Source organism: Microcaecilia unicolor, chromosome 2 (assembly GCF_901765095.1).
Source record: "Microcaecilia unicolor chromosome 2, aMicUni1.1, whole genome shotgun sequence".
In the NCBI taxonomy this organism is placed as follows: Eukaryota; Metazoa; Chordata; class Amphibia; order Gymnophiona; family Siphonopidae; genus Microcaecilia; species Microcaecilia unicolor.
In genome coordinates, this window is record NC_044032.1 from 330,733,812 (window position 1) to 330,757,146 (window position 23,335).

The 23,335-nt window shown below is 46.9% G+C and overlaps 1 protein-coding gene across 3 annotated transcripts in view; it reads left to right on the top strand.

The window, feature by feature from the left end:
• The window catches only part of PCGF3 (polycomb group ring finger 3), a 711,906-nt gene that overhangs the window by 638,195 nt on the left and 50,376 nt on the right, over positions 1–23,335 (top strand). The window lies entirely within an intron of this gene.

The following is a 23,335-nucleotide window of genomic DNA, read 5'->3' on the forward strand; positions in this document are numbered from 1 at the left end:
ATCAACAGCCTGGCCATTGGGGCAGTGTAAAGCGCTCTAATCCAGGAGATGTACGGCCCTATAATACCGAACCGGTTTAAGGTCCAGAATAGGTATTGCCACGAGATACTGTCAAACGCTTTTTCCATATCTAACCCAGCAATTACTGCCGGCCCTCCCTTACCTTTGCACTCATGGACGGCTAAAAGAGCCCTCATAATGTTCGTAGAGGCGTAGTGTCCTGGGACAAAGCCTACCTGATCATCGTGCACCAAACAGGGAACTATCCCATTCATGCGTTTAGCCAGTATAGCTGCCAAAAGTTTTATGTCTTGGTTAAGTAGTGATATGGGGCGGTAAGAGCCCACCTGAGTCACATCCTTGCCCGGCTTTGGTATTAATACTATGTGGGCCATATTGTATTGTATAGGCAGCCCCTTTTCCGCTATCCCATTAAACCACGCTCTCATGGGGGCTGCTACCAGATCTGCGATCATTCGGTAGTACTCTGGGCCATAGCCATCAGGCCCTGGCGCCTTAGTCAGTTGTAAAGATTTAATAGCTTGTCGGATCTCCTGCTCTACAATGGGGCCATTTAGGGTCTGCAATTGCTCGGGCGTAAGCATAGAGAGATGAACATCTCGAAAAAACCCCTCACAAGCCTCATAGTCAAAGTCTCGAGCCCCGTACAAGGAGCTGTAATAATTCACAAATTGTTGTGTGATGTGCTGCCCTTTAGTGTACTCTCTGCCGGCGTCATCTCTAATAGTGGTGATGATTTGCCGCTTACGGTATGGTCGTACCAGGGTGGCTAACAATTTCCCCGCCTTATTTCCCCACTTGAATAATTTAAAACGTTGAAAGTATATGTCCCTCTGTGCTCTTTGAGTCAGGATGTTATCTATCTGGCGTCTGACCTCTACCATTCGAGCCCGATCTGAAGCATTCATAGTACTCGTATGTGCCCGTCTTAATTTGTGAAACTCACTGGACAGCCTCAACAGATCTGCCTCTCTTCTCTTCTTCCTCCCTGCCGTGTATGCTATTATATGACCCCTCATCACTGCCTTTGAGGCCTCCCAGTATGTGCCTGCATCAACATCCTCCGTTTGGTTATACGCTTGGTAATCTAACCACTTGTCTCTTAAGTATTCCCGAAATTCCCTGTCATGATATAGTGAGGAGGGAAACCTCCACACTCGCTCCCCTGTCCCCTCGGTAAAAGATACCGTCATAGTGACCGCCGAGTGATCACTGAGTGCGCAGTCCACTATGTGGACATGAGAAGACCGGGAAAGCAACGAAGGAGTAGTAAGGAGGTAATCAATCCGGGAATATGTATTATGGGGGTGAGAATAAAAGGTGAATTCACTGTCATGTGGGTGCAAGAGCCGCCATAGATCCACTAGCCCCAATTCAGATGTTAAGAAATTAATCCCCTTGCTCTCCCAATTCCCACCTCTCAGCCTCCGTGGCTTACTGTCTACTGTCTGGTCAGCCACGAAATTAAAGTCTCCCCCCATCACTATGTGGCAATCTGGGAAGGGTGCCACCCTAGCTACTAAATCTGCATAGAATTTTTGGGAATACACATTGGGCCCATAAACATTGCACAATAAGAAACTCTGCCCCCATAGGTCACCCAGAACAAACACATATCGCCCTTCCTTGTCCGAGATCACTTTGTGGGTGGTGAAAGGCAATTGTTTGTGTATTAAAATAGCCACCCCCCGCTGCCTAGAATTATAGGAGGCATATTCTACTTCCCCCACCCAGCCCCTTCTAAGTTTTTGATGTTCTTTTGCGGTTAAATGAGTTTCCTGAATGAATGCTATATCTGTTCTCTCTTTTTTCAGCCATGAAAGTACCTTGGTTCTCTTAACCGGGGAATGCAACCCGTCCACATTGAGCGTGACCACTTTCAAATTAGCCATCATCACCACACATAAGGACACTCTCCATGGTCATACTAGCACCATCCCCGCCAGTCTCCCAGCTGGACCAGCGAGTTCCCGCTCTCTGATGCTCTTGCCTCTGTACCCCGCACTGCAGTACTCCATCTTCATTCTCTTCGTCCTGTATCCTAGCCTGTAGGTTACGCTTTGTGTGTGCAATCTTTACTCCCCCCACCCCCGTGCCCTTCTCATGCATACCCGTACAACCACCGCACGCATACACCCCTCACCCGCTCCCCACCCCTTCCCCTCCCACCCTCTGTCCCCTACCCTCCCATCCCTCCCCTCCCCCCTCTTCCCCCCCTTCCTCTTCTTCTGCATCCTTCACCTTCCTAGGATCTTCTCAGCAGCTCCCCCTCCCCTACCCGTCATGATCCTTAATTACTCAGATCCCCTCCCTCCTGGATTAAAGTTACATTCCCAACTCTGAAATTCCAAGAACATAAGGGAACCCCCAATCAAATAACAACCCTTTCTATCCCCCAACTTTCTCCCCGATTAAATCTGTAAATAGGAACTCAGCCCAACATCAGTAACAAACCAACCTATCAACAGCAAAGGTTCAAGTTCTTTATCCCTATGATGCCTCAGAATCATCAATATGTCGCATCATTTATTGCAGCAAACTTTCTAGCTCTCATTGCTCTGGCTTTCTCACCCCTCTTGTGCTGCTGCGGTCATCTTGCGCAGAAACTCTTGAGCTTCCCCCACCTCCTGCACAAGGATTGTCTATCCGCCTTGCCATATGCGTAGTTTAGCAGGGTACATAAGCGCGAATCTTACTCCCTTCTTATGAAGTTCAGAGCACGTGGGCGCCATTGCTCTCCGTTGCGCTGCTACACGTGCAGAGTAATCATTGAACAACAGCAGTCGGTGATTCTCATAATCCACGCTCCCCTTCATTCGAAATGCTTTCATGATCCGCTCTTTTGAAAGCCAGTTGGTATAATGGGCTATAGCAGTGCGCGGTCTGGCGCTATTGTCTCCCTTGACCCCCATCCGATGGGCTCTATCGCAGCAGAAGGTGCTTGTAGATTCCTCCAGACCCAGCGCTCGGGGCAACCAGGAGTCAAAAAACTGGTAAAGTTCAGTGCCCGCCACCATCTCAGGTAAGCCGATCACGCGGATATTGTTCCGGCGACTACGATTCTCCTGCTCCTCAATCCTCTCTCTAAGTTCTCCCGCCTCTTTCTGCAACGCGGCAACCAGGTTCGCCGTGGCCCTCGCTTCCTCCTCGCCTGTTGTTATGCGCTGCTCCATCTCTTGGAGTCGTTGGGTATGGGCATCAAATTTTTCGTGGATTTCCTCCACTGCTGATTGCAACTTATTCAGTCTGTCGGCTAATGCCGCCGATACTGATCTTGTGATTTCCTGCACCCATTCTGCAGTCTGCACCAGCGTCGGGGGCGGAAGCGAAACTGAGTCTGAGCTCGGGGCCTTTTGCGGCGTCGCCATCTTGGCTGGATTTAGGGTCCGCGTTACCTTTGCTGTTCGTTGCCCTTTTGTGGGCATACCTCAGTCACCCGGCGTTCTCAAATGCGTCTGGGGGTACTCACTGCACCTTAGTAAGCAGGTATCAGCGTTTGTCCCAACCAGATCTGTGTATTTTTTAGCAGTTTTTAGCAGGTGTCAGGGGAGCCGCTCAGATCCACGTCCTCCTAGGAAGCAGGCATCACGTGACCCCCCCCCCCCCCCCCGCGTGGGGGTTTAAATGTTTAATTTACCTCAGTCGCAGCGTTCGCATTATTTCAAAACCCTGCCCGTCTCTAGCTTTCCCTCTCTTCGTGAGTTCGTTCCCGAAGGCAACAACCAGCCCCGAGCCGACTGTGCACAGTTCAGCATCACTCATTCATTCTCTCCTCTCCCTCTTTGGCTCCTTCTCGTCTGCACTGAAGTCTCCACCTTTAAATTCTCAGGCAACATTCCACTGGCCTGAGCACTGGCCAATCAGCACAAAGCGCTCATTGCACAGGGCGGAACCTGCCTGGAGGGCCCAATCAGGAAGGAGCTGGAAGGCTAGCCAGATTCTCAAGCAAGCAGAGTTAGCGGCCCAGTCTTGGCTTTTCTGCATCCTATGCATGGATTTTGTAGCCTTAGGAGAAGCAACAGGGAAATCTTAACTACCAGTCCCATTGTGCAGCGGGGTTAAAACTAGGACTGGATCCAGGGTCGAAAGCTTGGCCTTGCCGAGCATGGTGAACTCCTATAACGGTATGAGTCATCCCCAGCAGATGAGCCCTGGGCCTGCACCGACTGCCAGCAACAACGGAGCGGGCCTGCAGTTCCCTGTGGAGCTCTCGATGATTCACTATTCCTACTGGGACCACGACGAGAGCAAAGACAGCGCCTTGCACCCCAGAATAGACATCTGAACGCTCACCCCACAACCCGTCAGCAAAGAGTCAGGTCTCTTTTCTGTTTCATTCCTCGCTACTGATTTCTCATAAAAGTTGGATAATCACCCACCTACAAGCATAAACCATCTATCAGTTTTATACGTTAACTTTTAAAATGTATTTCTACCTTTGCAGTATACGAATGTCATAGTAAACCAGAGTTTTGAGAACAGAGACAACCAAAAAAAAAAAAACCTGAGTTTTGTTACAAGGTTCATCTTAAGAAAACTACCACTTGAGTTTTTTTTTTTTATTCTTCCATTTTCTGTCCATTGCAAAAACCTTCCGGTTCTTAAGTTCATATTGCAGAAAATAAAACACTCAGAGTAGTTTTAAAAGAAATTTGTTTCTTTATGTTTATTATGTTAGATTTTTGTTGATGTGTCTTATACTGTAGTGTATTGTTTTTTGTTTTTTTTCTGATAACGTTAGTTAACTGAAGCGGGGGGACGCCAACTGATAGTCTGCAGGGGGGCACCAGAGACCCTAGGCACGGCCCTGCCCTGAGGCACTCCACTACTCACCTTTTCCTCATCCGAGCGAATTCCATTCACTACCACCCTCTGGCGTCTGTTCATCAGCCAGTTCCTAATCCAGTTCACCACTTCGGGTCCTATCTTCAGCCCGTCCAGTTTATTTAAGAGCCTCCTGTGGGGAACCATGTCAAAAACTTTGCTGAAATCTAAGTAGATTACGTTTATAGCTCGTCCCTGATTCAGTTCTCCAGTCACCCAATCAAAGAACTCAATGAGATTCGTTTGGCACGATTTCCCTTTGGTAAAACCATGTTGTCTCGGATCTTGCAACTTATTGGTTTCCAGGAAATTCACTATCCTTTCCTTCAGCATCGCTTCCATTACTTTTCCAATAACCAAAGTGAGGCTTACCGGCCTGTAGTTTCCAGTTTCTTCCCTATCACCACTTTTGTGAAGAGGGACCACATCCGCCGTTCTCCAATCCCTCAGAACCTCTCCCGTCTGCAAGGATTTATTAAAGAAATCTTTAAGAGGACCCGCCAGAAAATCTCTGAGCTCCCTCAATATCCTGGGGTGGATCCCGTCCGGTCCCATGGCTTTGTCCACCTTTAGCTTCTCAAGTTGTTCATACACACTGTCTTCCGTGAACGGTGCTATATCCACTCCATTCTCAAATGTACTTTTGCCAGTCCATCATGGTCCTTCTGCAGGATTTTCTTCTGTGAAAACAGAACAAAAGTATCTATTTAGCAAATTTGCTTTTTCTTCATCATTATCCACATAGCGGTTTGCAGTATCTTTTAGTCTCACAATTCCCTTTTTAGTCATTCTCTTTTCTCTAATATACCTGAAGAAATTTTTGTCATCCCTCCTTATCTTTCTAGCCATTTGTTCTTCCGCTTGCGCTTTCGCCAGACGTATCTCTCTCTTGGCTTCTTTCAGTTTCATCCGGTATTCCTCCCCGTGTTCTTCTTCTTGAGTTTTTCTGTATTTCTGGAACGCCAACTCTTTAGCCTTTATTTTCTCAGCCACTTGCTTGGAGAGCCATATCGGTTTCCTTTTTCTCTTGCTTTTATTTACTTTCCTTACATAAACGTTTGTGGCCCTATTTATAGCTTCTTTCAGCCTGGACCACTGTCCTTAACTTCTCGTACGTCCTCCCAGCCCATCTCCTTCCTTAGGTATTTTCCCATTTTACTAAAGTCAGCATGCTTGAAGTCCAGGACTTAGAGTTTTGAGTGACTGCCTTCCACTTCAGCCGTCATATCAAACCAAAACCGTTTGATGGTCACTGCTGCCGAGGTGGGCACCCACTCGGACATTTAACACGCTATCCCCATATGTGAGGACCAGATCCAGCATCGCTCCCTCCCTCGTGGGTTCAGTCACCATTTGTCTGAGCAGAGCACTTTGAAAAGCATCCACGATCTCTCTACTTCTTTCCTATTCTGCAGACAGAACCTTCCAATCTACATCCGGCAGATTGAAATCTCCCAGCAACAGCACCTCTCTCTTGTTTCCCAACTTTTGAATATCTGTGATCAGGTCTTTATCTAATTCTTCCAATTGTGTCGGAGGTCTGTAGACAACACCCACGTGGACAGAGGTTCTATTATCTCTTTTTAAGGTGATCCATATCGCTTCTTCCTTTCCCCAGGTCCCTGTCATTTCGGTCGCTGTGATATCATTTCTCACATATAGAGCTACTCCTCCACCTTTACGATCCTCTTTGTCCTTCATAAATAGATTATAGCCTGGTATGTTTGCATCCGAGGAGTACCGATGACGTGCCTCGAGCGAAGGCTAAGAAGCATCACCATCGGTCTCCTTCCAGACATGGTACCGGGAGCTCCGGGGCGTCGAAGGATTTGGCACCCGTGAAGCGTCGACGCCGGGAGGACCACTCACCCTCCATTCAAGAGGTGGCGGTGCGTCGGTCCTCAGACAGCCCGGTACCGCCTCCTCACCCTTTGCAGATTCTGCCTCCAACTCCTGCACCGGCCCTACAGCCTTTCGCGGCAGAGACTCTGGACGAGCACATCCGAGCCATTCTGCCAGGTCTTCTGGAAGGGCTGCTGCGTCAGTCTGTTCCGGTACCGGGGGTGCTTGTGCCCTTGGTACCGTTAATGGAAGCAGCAGCTGGCTCTACGCCTGTGGTGAGGTCTTCGACGCCGGTGCCACTTGCAGCATCGGCTTCAGCTATCACCCAGGTCGACTCTCCATCGATATCGTTGGAGGGAACTTCATCACCGCCAGCACGGGAGTCGACCTCTCGACGTCGTCATTGAGGACGTGGTTCTCGGAGTCGAGACAGGCACGGTTTCGGACTGCAGTCAGAGAACTCTTGTCCGACACCGAGGCGGATGCCTCGTGGAAGGAAGAGGAGGATCCCAGATATTTCTCTTCTGAGGAGTCTTGTGGTCTTCCCTCTGATCCTACTCCTTCACCAGAAAGAAAGCTTTCTCCCCTGGAGAGTCTTTCTTTCTCTTCATTTGTCCAGGAAATGTCTGTGGGCATTCCCTTCCCTGTGGTGTCTGTGGATGAGCCCAGGACTGAGATGCTCGAGGTCCTTGACTATCCTTCGCCACCTAAGGAGTCATCCACTGTCCCTTCGCATAATGTCCTTAAGGAGACATTGCTTAGGAACTGGATGAAACCACTAACTAATCCCACCATTCCCAAAAAAGCTGAGTTCCAATATCGGATTCATGGAGAACCTGAGTTGATGAGGACGCAGTTACCTCACGATTCTATGGTTGTGGATTCCGCTCTCAAGAGAGCCAAGCTTTCTAGGGATTTTGCCTCGGCGTCCACGGGACAAGAATCTAGAACCCTGGACTCTTTTGGGAGGAAGGCCTATCAGTCCTCTATGCTCGTGTCCAAAATTCAGTATTACCAGCTCTACACGAGCATCCACAGGGGGAACAATGTGAAGCAACTGGTGGACTTGGTGGACAAGCTCCCTGTGGAGCACGCCAGGCCTTTTCATGAGGTGGTCAGGCAGCTGAAGGCGTGTCATAAATTCCTGTCCAGGGGTGCTTATGACTCTTTTGATGTTGCATCCAGATCCGCTGCTCAAGGTATAGTGATGCGCAGACTATCATGGCTGCGTGCCTCTGACCTGGACAATAGAACCCAGCAGCGGCTTGCGGATGTTCTTTGCCGGGGGGATAATATTTTTGGCGAGAAAGTTGAGCAGGTGGTAGAGCAGCTCCACCAGCGGGAAACCGCTCTTGACAAGCTCTCCTACGGGCGCCTTCAGCATCTACCTCAACGGGTAGACGGTTTTTCCGGGGAAGGAGGAATGCTCCCTATGCTTACAACAAGCATAGGTACAATCCACCTTCCTGACAGCCTTCTCAGGCTCAGCCCCAGTGCACTCATTTGCGTCAACAGTGTGCACCCAGACAGGCCCCCGCAGCTCCCCAGCCAAAGCAAGGGATGGGCTTTTGACTGGCTCCAGCTGAGCATAGCCGCTCTAAAAGTACCTGTGCCAGATGATCTACCGGTCAGGGGGAGGTTAAAATTTTTTCACCAAAGATGGCGTCTCATAACCTCCAATCGGTGGGTTCTTCAAATAGTCCGGTTAGGATACTCCCTCAATTTGGTCTCCAGGCCTCCAAATTGCCCACCGGGAGCTCAGTCCTTCAGCTTCCAGCACAGGCAGGTACTTGCAGAGGAACTCTCCGCCCTTCTGAGCGCCAATGCGGTCGAGCCCATTCCACCAGGGCAAGAAGGGCTGGGATTCTATTCCAGGTACTTCTGTGAACAAAAGAAAACAGAGAGGATGCGTCCCAACCTAGACCTAAGGGCCCTGAACAAATTTCTGGTCTGAGAAAAGTTCAGGATGCTTTCCCTGGGCACCCTTCTTCCCATGATTCAGGAAAAAGATTGGCTATGCTCTCTGGACTTAAAGGATGCTTAAACACACATCCCAATACTTCCTGCTCACAGGAAATATCTTCGATTCCGTCTGGGAACACAGCACTTTCAGTATTGTGTGCTGCCCTTTGGTCTTGTGTCAGCGCCCAGGGTGTTTACAAAATGCCTGGTGGTGGTTGCAGCATCGCTACGCAGACTGGGGGTGCATGTGTTCCCTTACCTCAACGATTGGCTGGTAAAGAACACCTCCGAGACAGGAGCTCTACAGTCCATGCAGATGACTATTGAACTCCTGGAGCTACTAGGGTTTGTTCTAAATTATCCAAAGTCCCATCTTCTTCCAGTTCAAAAACTAGAATTCATAGGAGCTCAGCTGGACTCACAGGCGGCTCATGCCTATCTCCCCGAGGCGAAGGCAGACAGCCTTCTGTCACTTGTTTCCATGGCCAGAGCGTCTCAGCAGATCACAGCTCGGCAGATGTTGAGGCTTCTAGGCCATATGGCCTCCACAGTTCATGTAACTCCCATGGCTCGTCTTCATATGAGATCGGCTCAGTGGACCCTAGCGTCCCAGTGGTATCAAGCTGCAGGGAATCTAGAGGATGTGATCCAGCTGTCCACCAACTTTCACAATTCCTTTCGGTGGTGGACGATTCGATCCAATTTGACCTTGGGATGTCCTTTTCAAATTCCTCAGCCACAAAAATTGCTGACAATGGATGCATCCCTCCTGGGGTGGGGAGCACATGTAGATGGGCTTCACACCCAGGGAGCTTGGTACCTCCAGGAATCGAGTCTTCAGATCAATCTCCTGGAGTTACGAGCAGTCTGGAACGCTCTAAAGGCTTTCAGAGATCGGCTGTCCAATCAAATTATTCAAATTCAGACAGACAAACAGGTTGCCATGTACTACATCAACAAGCAGGGGGCACCGGATCTCGCCCTCTGTGTCGGGAAGCCATTCAGATGTGGCTTTGGGCGCGCCAGCAGGGCATGCTTCTCCAAGCCACGTATCTGGCAGGCGTAAACAACAGTCTGGCCGACAGATTGAGCAGGATAATGCAACCTCACGAGTGGTCGCTCAACTCGGGCGTAGTCCGCAAGATCTTCCGAGCGTGGGGCACCCCCTCGGTGGATCTTTTTGCCACTCATATCAATCACAAGGTCCCTCAGTTCTGTTCCATACTTCAGGCCCATGACAGACTAGCGTCAGATGCCTTTCTCCTGCATTGGGGGAAGGGCCTTCTGTAGGCATATTCTCCCATACCTCTGATGGGGTAGACTTTGCTGAAAGTCAAGGAATACTGCGGGACCATGATTCTGATTGCGCCCTTTTGTCAGCGTCAGATTTGGTTCCCTCTTCTTCTGGAGTTGTCCTCCGAAGAACCGTGGAGATTGGAGTGTTTTCCAACCCTCATCTCTCAGAATGAGTGGGCGCTTCTTCATCCAAACCTCCAGTCTCAGGCTCTCACGGCCTGGATGTTGAGGGTGTAGACTTCTCCTCCTTGGGTCTTTCTGAGGGTGTCTTCCGAGTCTTGCTTGCTTCCAGGAAAGATTCCATGAAGAGGTGTTACTCTTTTAAATGGAGGGGGTTCGCCGTCTGGTGTGACAGCAAGGCCCTAGATCTTCACTCTTGTCCTACACAGACCCTGCTTGAATACCTTCTACACTTGTCAGCATCTGGTCTTAAGACCAACTCCGTAAGAGTTCATCTTAGTGCAATTAGTGCTTTTCATTATCGTGTAGAGGGTAAGCCTATCTCTGGACAGCCTTTAGTTGTTCGCTTCATGAGAGGTTTGCTTTTGTCAAAGCCCCCTGTCAAACCTCCACCAGTGTCATGGGATCTCAATGTCATTCTCACCCAGCTGATGAAACCTCCTTTTGAGCCACTGAATTCCTGCCATCTGAAGTATTTGACCTGGAAGGTCATTTTCTTGGTGCCAGTTACTTCAGCTCGTAGAGTCATTGAGCTTCAAGCCTTGGTAGCCCATGCTCCCTATACTAAGTTTCATCATAATAGAGTAGTGCTCCGCACGCACCCTAAGTTCTTGCCGAAGGTGGTGTCTGAGTTCCATCTGAACCAGTCAATTGTCTTGCCAACATTTTTTCCCTGTCCTCATACCCACCCTGCTGAACGTCAGTTGCACACATTGGACTGCAAGAGAGCATTGGCCTTCTATGTGGAGCAGACAAGCCCCTTCAGAAAGTCCGCTCAAATGTTTGTTTGTTTCTTTCGATCCCAACAGAAGGGAGTTGCTGTCGGGAAACGCACTATTTCCAATTGGCTAGCAGATTGCATTTCCTTCACTTAAGCCCAGGCTGGGCTGACTCTTGAGGGTCATGTCACGGCTCATAGTGTTAGAGCCATGGCAGCGTCAGTGGCCCACTTTAAGTCAGCCACTATAGAAGAGATTTGTAAGGCTGCGACGTGGTCATCAATCCACACATTCAAATCTCACTACTGCCTTCAGCAGGATACCCGACGTGACAGTCGGTTTGGGCAGTCGGTACTGCAGAATCTGTTTGGGGTTCAGAATGCAACTCCACCCCCCCAGGCCCATTTTTGTTCTGTTCCAGGCTGTTCTGTTTCTTTGTAGGTCAGTCCTTGTTATGTCCTCGCCGTTGCGAGGCCCAAATGACCTTTCTTTGTTGTTTTGAGTGAGCCTGGAGGCTAGGGATACCCCAGTCGTGAGAACAAGCAGCCTGCTTGTCCTCGGAGAAAATGAAGATACATACCTGTAGCAGGTATTCTCCGAGGACAGCAGGCTGATTGTTCTCACATACCCGCCCGCCTCCCCTTTGGAGTTGTCCTTTTCCTCTTTGCTTTGTTATTGAATTGATCGGGACGTGCGACAAGCGGGAAGATGGCTGCACATGCGTGGTGCGCGCGCGGTCAAAGGCTCTAGCAAACGTTTGTTGCTAGGAAGATTTCCGTTCCTCGGGGCTGCCGTGGATGTCACCCAGTCGTGAGAACAATCAGCCTGCTGTCCTCGGAGAATACCTGCTACAGGTATGTATCTTCATTTTTCTCTAGTTCTTTTTATCAGCAATAAAATCCACAGGTCGAAATCTTGAATTCCTCAGGAGGAATTCACCCAGGACAGATTAGGGACCCTAGCCTGATCAATCTTAACAGTCAAAAAAAGCTGACTTTCACATGTGGATTTTATTGCTGATAAAAGAAGATTTGGAGAAACCTTAATTCTTTGGAGTGTGAAAGAGGAGAAGGTGAATTCTTTTATGGGCTTTTTTTCATATAGCCCTGCTCAAGGAGGTTTGCTTCTGGATATCCCTGAACCAATGATATTTCGGCATGCTTTATAGCTACTCTAAGATATTGACTTTGGAAGCATTAAAAGCTTGACCTTCACTGATTTAGGAACATATTTGTGGACTGTTAACATCTGACTGTGGTTAGGTTTCAGGGATTGATTAATGGGATTATCTTTAGTGGTACTACTGCTACTTATCATTTCTATAGCGCTACTAGATGTATGCAGCGCTGTACACTTGATCACGAAGAGACAATCCCTGCTCAACAGAGCTTACAATCTAATTAGGACAGACAAACAGGACATACAAGAGATAAGGGAATATTAAAGTGAGGATGATAAAATAAGGGTTCTGAACAAGTGAATAAGGGTTAGGAGTTAAAAGCAGCATAAAAAAGGTGGGCTTCTAGCCTAGATTTGAAAACAGCCAGAGATGGAACTTGATGTACCAGCTCAGGAAGTCTATTCCAGGCAATATGGTACAGCAAGATAAAAGGAATGGAGTCTGGAGTTAGCAGTGGAGGAGAAGGGTGCAGATAAGAGAGATTTACCCAGTGAACGGAGTTCCCGGGGAGGAATGTAGGGAGAGATGAGAGTGGAGAGGTACTGAGGAGCTGCAGAGTGAATGCACTTATAGGTCAATAAGAGGAGTTTGAACTGTATGTGGAAACGGACAGGATGCCATTGAAGTGACTTGAGGAGAGAGCTAATATGAGCATAACGACACTGGCGGAATATTAGTCGTGCAGCAGAATTTTGAACAGATTGAAGAGGAGGCTGGTGGTTGGGAGGCAGGGATAGGGCTGGGCAAACTTATACGGTCTGTACCAGAGCTGGTGGTGGGAAGCGGGACTGGTGGTTGGGAGGCGGGGACAGTGCTGGACAGACTTGTAAGGTCTGTGCCAGAGCCGGTGGTTGGGAGGCAGGGCTGGTGGTTGGGAGGTGAGGATAGTGCTGGGCAGACTTATACGGTCTGTGCCTGTGCCAGAGCCGGTGGTTGGGAGGTGGGGCTGGTGGTTGGGAGGCGGGGATAGTGCGGGGCAGACTTATACGGTCTGTGCCCTGAAGAGCACAGGTACAAATCAAAGTAGGGTATACACAAAAAGCAGCAAATATGAGTTATCTTGTTGGGCAGACTGAATGGACCGTGCAGGACTTTTTCTGCCGTCATCTACTATGTTACTATGTTATGTTAGGAGAGAGATGGCTAAGTGGGAGACCTGTGAGAAGCAAGTTGCAATAGTCTAAGCAAGAGGTAATAAGAGTGTGGATGAGGGTTCTGGTAGTGTGCTCAGAAAGGAAAGGGCGAATTTTGGTGATATTATAGAGAAAGAAACGACAGGTTTTAGCAGTCTGCTGAATATGTGCAGAGAAGGAGAGGGAGGAATCGAAGATGACCCCAAGGTTACGAGCTGATGAGACAGGAAAGATCAGAGTGTTATCCACAGAAATAGAGAATGGGGGAGGAGGAGAGGTTGGTTTAGGGGGAAAGATAAGAAGCTAAGTCTTGGTCATGTTAATTTCAGATGGCGCAGAGACATCCAGGCAGCAATGTCAGACAGGCAGGCTGATACTTTGGCCTGGATTTCGGCTGAGATTTCTGTTGTGGAGAGGTAGATCTGGGAGTCATCAGTGTAAAGATGATACTGATGAGATCAGAGTACCAAGGGAAGAAGTATAGATGGAGAAAAGAAGAGGTCCCAGGACAGATCCCTGAGGTACACCAACTGACAGTGGGATAGAAGTAGAGGAGGATCCACTATGCACGCTGGGAGAGATAAGAAGAAAACCAGGAAAGAACAGAGCCCTGAAATCCAAGTGAGGACAGTGTATCAAGGAGTAGGCTGTGATCAACAGTGTCAAAAGCAGCAGATAGATCAAGAAGGATGAGGCTAGAATAGAGACCTTTGGATCTGGCCAGGAACAGATCATTGGAGACTTTAGCAAGCGCTGTTTCAGTTGAATGAAGGGGTCGAAAGCCAGATTGAAGTGGATCAAGAATAGCTTGAGATAAAAGAAAGTCAGGGCAATGGCGGTGAACAACAAGTATCTTGGATAGGAAAGGGAGGAGGGAGATGGGGGCGATAGTTGGAAGGACAGGTAGGGTCCAGTGAAGGTTTTTTAAGGAGTGGTGTGACTACGGCATGTTTGAAGGTATCAGGAACAGTCGCAGTGGACAGTGAAAGATTGAGGATATGATAGATAAAAGGAATGGCAGTAGGAGAGATAGTGTTAAGTAGATGGGTGGGAATAGGATCAGAGGGACAGGTAGTTAGTTTTGAGGAGGAAATAAGATGTGTAGTTTCCTCTTCAGTGATTTCAGAAAAGGAAGAAAAGGAGGCAGGGGTTGGAGGGTTGAGAGGATGGACTAAGGGAAGGAGAGGTGGAGGTGACCTGGTTGAGAATTCAAGTTTAATCTTGTGAAACATATCATGAAAGTACTCAGCCAGAGTCTGGGGGGGAAGTGAAGGGGGGGGAGTTGAGGTGAAGGCACTTTGAGGAGAGAGTTCAGTGTGGCAAAGAGGGTTTGAGCCAAGAGAATTTGTCAACTGGATGTAATAGTCCTGTTTGGCAAGTAAAAGAGCAGACTTGGAAGGAGGTCAGCAAGAATTTGAAATGTATGAAGTCAGCATGGGCACTGGATTTCAGCCAAAGGCGTTTGGCAGAGTGGGCACAGGAACGTAGGTAGTGGATTCTAGAGGTCAGCCAAGGCTGGGGTTTGGTACGTTTTACAGAACGGGGAATGGGAGGAGCGAGAGTATCCAGAGCAGAGGATAGAATAGTTCTATAGGAAGAGACAGACAGCCTCATTGGCAGACTTGGATAACATAGTGGTAGAGAAGAGATTTGAAATACTGGAGGACAGAGTAGAAGGGTCAATAGCCTGAAGATTCCTAAATGTATTGGTTAAGATTGGACGGGACTGGGGAGGAGGGTGTTTAAGTGTGAAAATGATCAGATGATGTTCAGAGAGAGGGAAGAGTTGAGGCACAGAAACTGGAGAGTGAGCAGTTTGAGAAGAGGATAAGATCAAGACAGTGGTCATTCTGGTGAGTGGGGGCAGTGGAACACAGTTGAAGATTGAAAGAGAATGTTAAAGCAAGAAACTGAGAAGCGTAAGAGTCAGAGGGATCATTAGCATGAATGTTAAAATCCCCAAGAATGAGGGAAGGAGATGAAGGTTCAAGAAAGAAGGAAAGCCAGGCATCAAAGTCAGTGAGAAAGGAAGAAAGGGACTTATCAGGGGGTCGATAAATGACTGCAACTTGGAGAGGCAGAGGAGCAAATAGACGGATGGAGTGGACTTCGATGGAAGAAAAACAGTGAGACTGAAGTGGAAGAAGAGGTTGAAATCTACAAGAGGATGAAAGTAGTAGCCCAACACCACCTCCGCAGCCAACCGGGCAAGGAGTATGGGAGAAAAGATAACTTCCATGGCATAGGGCCGCGACTGAAGCAGAGTCTTCAGGGTAAAGCCAAGTTTCCGTTAGGGCAAGCAGATGGAGAGTACGAGAGATATAGAGGTCATGGATGTAGGAAAGTTTGTTACAGACAGAGTGGGCATTCCACAGAGCATAAGAGAAAGGCAGGGAAGATGGGGGGAGGAGAGGAACAGAAATTAGATTGGAGATATCCTGGTGTGACCTGCATAAATAGGATGAGAGCTGATGTGGCGGACCAGGATTGGGATTAATGTCCCCAGTGGAGAGCAGGAGAAGGAGCAAGAAAGTACGGAGAAGAGTAGGAGAGGTATGACGACAGCGACGAAGGCGAGATGTACTCAGATAGAAAGGAGATGGATGAATGGAAGGAAGGAAATGTTGAAGGTTGAGAGCTGAGAAAAAGGAAGAGGGAAAAAGAGATGGTGAGATGATGAATACAGAGAGTGGACAATGTGTTTCAGATGAAGAAACAGATTAGGAAGGGACAGTACCAAGAAAAAAAGTGTACTGGAGCCATAAGTAGTAACTGGGAGAAAAATAAATGTAAAGAGAAAAATGGCAGCACACAGCACTTAGAGCGGAGGCCCTGAGTGGATTGGAGTGGACTTGGGAGTCACCCCGGAGAAGGCTGCAAATGATATGCAGTGGATCAGAGTGGACCTGGGAGCCTCCCCGGAGAATGCTGTAAAGGATATGCAGATGAGCTGCAAGTCCTCCACAGCACCTGAAAGGCAGCCGGTGGTAGAACTGGGCACCTCTCAACCGAGGAAATGCTTACCAGGGGTTAGGCCGAAGCCAGCATTCCTCCCCCTGAGGGTCGCCTGATCCTAGCCAAAAAGCACCTGGAAACCCTGGGCACCTGGAGCGAGGGCCTTGGGAAGATTGGGGTGGACCTGGGAGTCACCCCGGATACAGCTGTGAGGATATGCAGAAGGGCTGCAAGTCCTCCACAGCACCTGGTGGGAGCGCTGGGCACCTAGAGCGGAGGGCCTGAGTGGATCAGAGTGGACCTGGGAGCCCCCCCGGAGAATGCTGTAAAGGATATGCAGATGAGCTGCAAGTCCTCCACAGCACCTGAAAGGCAGCCGGTGGTAGAGCTGGGCACCTCTCAGCCGAGGAAAGGCTTACCAGGGGTTAGGCCGAAGCCAGCATTCCTCCCACGCCTGATCCAGATTACTTCATTTCATCTCCTTGGTGTGAGAGTGGAAGGGGGTTGGGGAGGGAAGGGCGGGGGCCGTGGTATACTGGTAAATTTTTAACAACCGGCTCTTTCCCTGGGTATAGCCAGTCCTGCAATTGGGAAGGGGGTGCAGAGGTGGACTGGGGGGGCAATGCATTACTCTGTCTTCAGCGGAAGTCTCGCAAGGCTGCCGATGGAAGTCTCAGCAGCCATTTTTAAAGAGCGATGCGGCAGCGAGAGGGGGATCTTTCCTGCCTCAAATAATCCATTAGACCACCAGGGTGGCTTCAGGTATGTGCTGGGACCCTTGCAGCTTGGGGAGGAGAGGCAAACAGGGAGCGGGAAGGAGCCCTACCTGATTTTAACAACCGGCTTGCAAAATGTTAAAAAACTTAACAACCGGCTCTTGCGAACCAGTTCGAGCCGGCTCCAGCACACCACTGTCGGGGGGGCGATGCCACCTCACCTCAAGTGGCCTAATGGTAGGGTCACCACTGTCCTCAAGGAAGAAATATCCTCCTGGCAGACACTCAGCTGCCATCTGCACCCCTGACAAGTGGTCACTGGATCAGGATGTTCCCCAAATGGTGTACACCGTAAGTGAAATTAAATATCTTTTAATGAAGAAGGTTCAGTGTCTCATGACAGTACAGGATCCTAGATTTCCTCTTCTTTCTCATACCCATAGGCGGTCGGTGGCCCAACTGTTTGGGGAGGCTAAAGGGGGTGGGGTTAGGGGTGGGGCCAGGGGTGGAGCTTAAATCCATATTTGTCTGATAACACACAGAAAAAAATAAATAAAAATAAAAGTCACAATTAATACCTTTAATTAAATTTAGATATTAGATATGTATCATATGTCAAAGAATAAAGTGGTTGCTCAAAGCATATACTAACCACAATCGCTCAACTGCAAAACACTGCACAACTTTGTGCAAAAACACACTCAGAACCTTACTGTACCATAAATATTACACTGGGCAGAACCTAATACACCAATATTTATTTATTACATTTGTATCCCACATTTTCCCACCTATTTGCAGGCTCAATGTGGCTTACAGAGTTTTACAGAGTTTTGTTATGACATGTTCATACCAGTATGTCAGATACAATTAGTATCTGTTCACTTACAATTAGTGATGTACGGAGATTAAGTAAGGGAAAAGAGAGGGAAGGTGTTAAGCAGGATAGTGTAGAAGGTGGCCTTTAATAATTGGGTGGGTTGGTGAAGTAGTTTTGTAAAGTTATGGGTTCTCTTTGTAGGCCTTGTTGAAGAGGTGTGTCTTCAGAGATTTGCGAAAGTTAGTTATTTCATCAATGGATTTCAGGGCTGTAGGTAAAGCATTCCACAGCTGCGTGCTTATGTAGGAGAAGGTGGTGGCGTGTGTCAGCTTGTATTTTAGTCCTTTGCAGCTGGGGAAGTGTAGATTGAGAAATTTGCGGGCTGATCTTATGGCGTTTCTGGGAGGCAGGTCCACAAGGTTTAGCATGTAGATTGGGGCGTCTGCGTGGATGATTTTGTGTACAACCGTGCAGATCTTGAACGCAATGCGTTCCTTGAGTGGGAGCCAGTGTAGTTTCTCTCTTAGGGGTTTTGCACTTTCGTATTTAGTTTTTCCAAATATGAGTCTGGCTGCGGTATTCTGGGCTGTTTGGAGTTTTTTGATAGTCTGTTCTTTGCAGCCAGCGTACAGTGCGTTGCAGTAGTCCAGATGACTTATTACCATTGACTGTACCAAGGTCCGGAAGATGTATCTCGGGAAGAAAGGTTTAACTCTTTTGAGTTTCCACATGGATTGGAACATCTTTTTTGTCATGTTCTTCACATGTGCATCGAGTATGAGGTTTCGATCGATGGTAACTCCAAGAATTTTCAGATTTTGCGAGACGGGAAAAGAACAGTATGGTGTGGTTATGGTGGAGTAATTGTTTGTATTGTGTTGAGAAGTGAGTACAAGACATTGTGTTTTTTCTGCGTTGAGTTTTAGCTGGAATGCATCTGCCCAGGAGTGCATGATTTGGAGGCTTTGGTTGATCTCATTGGTGATTTCGTTTAGATCATGTTTGAACGGGATATAAATCGTGACATCATCTGCGTATATGTAAGGGTTGAGGTTTTGATTGGCTAGAAGTTTGGCTAAAGGTATCATCATTAGGTTGAAGAGAGTCGGAAAATGCAGACCGTCAACAATATGAAACATGTAGAGCCACAAAACATCCTAATTCAAGTTTATTGTGGGCTAAAATGCTATAAATAAGTAAATAAATAAATAAATATAAACTTTTAATGTTGAGCACCTGATTCTCAGTGGACATATTCCAAACACTATAATGAAAATAAAATGATCTTTTCTACCTTTGTTGTCTGGTGACTTTGTTTTTCTGATCATGCTGGCCCAGTATCCGATTCTGCTGCTATCTGTCCTCTTAACTCTGTTTCCAGGGCTTCCTTTCCATTTATTTCTTTACTTTCCGCCTTTCTTCTTCATTTCTTGTCCTACATCCTTAAGTAAAAGCTGGGTCCTCTGCAGACTTGACTGTCCAGTGGATCCAGCTTCTGCCTATTTTCTTCATCCATCGGCAGTTTTTCTCTCTTCCTTTTCCCTCATCTCATCTCCTTCCTCACTCTTCCCTCCCCTCCATCCATGTCCAGCATTTCTTCTCTCTCCCTTCCCTCTCCTCCATCCATGTCCAGCAACTCTCCTCTCCCCTTCCCCCCTCCAGCCATCCATACCCACCCAGCGATTCTCTCCTCTCCCCTGCCCCCACTCTAGCCATCCATACCCACCCAGCGATTCTCTCCTCTCCCCTGCCCCCCTCTCCAGCCATCCACACCCACCCAGCGATTCTCTCCTCTCCCCTGCCCCCCTCCAGCCATCCACACCCACCCAACGATTCTCTCCTCTCCCCTGCCCCCCTCCAGCCATCCACACCCACCCAGCGATTCTCTCCTCTCCCCTGCCCCCCTCCAGCCATCCACACCCACCCAGCGATTCTCTTCGCTCCCCTGCCCCCCTCCAGCCATCCATACCCACCCTCAACAATTCTCCTCGCTCCCCTGCCTCCGTTGCAGCAGACACAGTGAAAATCCGTCTTTAGCCTTGTAAGCCTTCCCTTCATTTCCGTCAGTGTCCCGACCTCGTGGAAAGAGGAAATGACGTCAGAAGAAGGCGGGACACTGACGGGAACGAAGGGAAGGCTTACAAGTGAAATATTCAGATCCTTTTCTCAATAGAGAAACCTCAAACTTGTAAATTTCCACCAATCTCTTTTCACATATTTTCTCATTTACCACATAATCAGGCACTCTTTTATAATTTCAGTCAACTTAGATCAAACAACAATTCTTTCTTTCCTTTCTTACATACGGAGCTCAAACATGCAGATCCTGTCTCAGTCAAATCTCTCTATTACCGGGCAGATTTTCTAACAGGAGCTGCTCATTCAATCAGAGGGCTCCATTTGAATGCAGATTAACATACACTCTAATGGGAATGTTTAGTCAAAAACACTAGATAAACCCTTCGTTTTTGGATCAAACTTCACATTTTTGATCAGAGCCATGGCTTAACATTAAGGCTGTAAACATTTCCAACCATTTTTACCCATAAATATGCAAATGAGAACCTCCCAAAAACGGACTAATTTGCACATGGCTTGAGCAAATTTGAGTACATAGCATACCAATCCCACTTCCTAGCACCTAAATTCTGCAATTAGATTTAATGCAAATACTTTAAAAACTTATTTTTAGCACTTTTAAAATTTCAGGGGTCAGTGCAAGTCTCTTTGGTATGAACTGCTCATGTGCAAGAATTCATCCTAGTTAAATATCTCCCTGGCAACCCAGGACACCTCCAGCCGACACCTCCAGCCAACCGCCCTGCTCTCCCAGCAGTAATGTAATCAAATTACACAAGGCTAGAGGGCTTTCACTGCAGCTGCTGCAATCAACAATTTAAACCCCCTCCCAAGCCTCTTATACCGGGCGCTTATGCTCATACCCACACTTTCAGTACCTTGTACATTTTTTTTTAGAGTCTAGCCTCAAGACCAAGTCTGTGAGGTTTCATCCAGTACCGCAGGTGCTTATTAACATGTGAAAATACATCCCATTTCTGTACACCTGCAAGTTCTCAATTTCACATTAGTTTGTTTCAGTTGAAGCCTCCTATCAAGCCTTCTACAATGTCATGGGACAGCATGGTTTTCTTGTACCCACTTAATGAAAGCCTCCATTGAGCCACTTGGCTATTGTGGATTCATAGATGATGGTGGTAGCCCTGTTGTAACGGTGGTAACTTCAGCTTGCAGAGTTGGTGGATTCTAAACCAGTGTTCTCAACTTCAATTTAAGTACCCCCTAAGTCGAACACATTTCAACCGAGTATCCCTGAATTCCAATCAGAGATTTTGAAGTGGACATTCCAAAAAACCGACACATTCTAATCATGAAATAGAAAATAAAATTTCCTTTTTTACCTTTGTTGTCTACTCATTTTATTTTACTAATTTGTGTTGGCCTGAGCTGGTTTCTGCTTTCCTCTCTTTGTAATTTTTCTCTTTCCCTTCCTTTCCTTTTAGCTTTTGTCAATTTTTTTCTACCTCTGTCCAGATTTAATTCATTCATACTATCTAGTCTTGATTTTTCCTCCTAGGGTCTAGACTTTTATGACTAGCTTATAAACTGATCAGATTGAATCCAGAATTTTATGACTAGCTTATAAACTGATCAAATTGAATCCAGATTGCTTGTTATTTTATTTAAGATGGGAATATTATTTGAAATGGGCCGATAAGAGGAACTGTCATTTTGATCCTGTACACCTTTAAAATATAGTAAATGTCTGCAGATAAAGAGACTTGTATGTCTTTCCAGTCTGCCCAACAACGGACTCTGCACTGGTTCCATTTCTTCATGATTAAACACTACTATACTTAATCTCTCTCTCTCTCCCTGCCAATTTTGAGCACAGACTATAGAAGTCTGCCTGGCACTTGTCCTACTTCCCAAAAGAAGTTGTTACATTCTGATAAAATTCCACTGTTTAAAGATTGATTAGATCACATAAGTAGGGGCTATCAGTTTCAGACATCTGAATAACAGATGAGTAACCATATTTAGAGATCAAGTGGATGATCACAGTTTGTGGAAAATTACAGTTTGTGCAATATCTCAATAAATGTTGCAGAGGTAATCATTGAAAATGCTCCAAATAAAAGCATGTTCTTCACAAGTAATATAATATTCTATCAGCATAAGCTGGGCAGTAATTGTAGGCATGTCAAGATGGTCAAACTTAGTATTAAATTGATTGACCACTTATGCTCATCTGATTAAGTGGTCAATCAATTTAATACTAAGTTTGACCATAATAATTTGTCATTAAAATATCCAGCTGCACAATTATGCTCATCTGATTGTGCAGCTGGATATTTTAATGACAAATTATTGTACAGATTTTCATAGGTTTAGAAATTCATCCATATAGACATTAAAGTGAACAAACACAGATATGGATTCCTAAGATCTTTCAAGAGTAAAAACACTATTATGTAAGGGGTAAAATACCACTGCCAGGCATATATATCAGAAGCTAAAATTAATATAAATGAGTAAGAAAGGGTTCTAATAAAATGTATAATTCATAATTGCAAAAAATAACCTGTATATTTCTGTTTATAAAACAATTAAACATGCGAGGGAGTCTATAGGATGCTGCCATTTCCCCTTAAGAACACTCCTTCACAGTGTCAGGGCCACCTTAAAACCCTTAGGCCTGGATGCATGAAAGAAACGTTAAAGAACCGAAAACGTAAAGGTCCATGTTGCAAGATACTGATTATGAAAAAACGACCGACGCTGAAAAAAAAATCGCATGCATATTAGCTGTGCGGTAATACAAAGGTTAATGCATTAAAGTCTCACTAGCCTGTTGAAATCCATGGTATCAGTGTTGCAAACACATCTGCACAATAGTCCTTCTCTAAGCACACGGCAAGTAGTTTAATCCATTCTGGTTTGCATTTGTTCATTTTCACCTTGCTCCTCCGAAACAGACAAGTCTGGAGAATCACATTGCTTCAGGCAGTATTTGTGTTCACAGGCTGTCTTTGAACCCCCACCCCTCTGTGTCGAGAACAACATATTTGGTTGTCACTGTTTTTCTTTCTACTACAATTTTCTTATAGTTTTCACTGATACGTTTTCCTTCAGGCAGTATTTGTGTCCTGAGGCTGCCTTTGAACACCACCCCCCTCTTATTGAAAATAACATATTTGTGACTTATTTCCATGCAACTTCAAGAATGACTTTCCTTGCATCAAAAGAAGAACAAACATAACATCTGTAACAAACATTTTACTTTTAAACTTCAAAATGGGGGTGATATATACAAGGGTGATGGGGATAAATGCAAAAAGGGTGGAAATATATACAACATATACAGAGGGGGATGGGGGAATATATACAGGGGGGAAAAAAAAAAAATATATATATATATATATATACTAGTAAAAAAGGCCCGTTTCTGACACAAATGAAACGGGCGCTAGCAAGGTTTTCCTCGGAGTGTGTGTGTTTGGGAGAGTGTATGTGAGAGTGAGTGTTTGAGAGTCAGAGTGAAAGTGTGAGTCCAATCCATGCTCCTCTGTCACCTGGCCCCTCCATTCATCCCTATCCAGCAATTCCGCTGTCTCCCTGAGGCCTGCCCTGCAATCCATATGCATCCATGGCCATCTGTCCCCTCC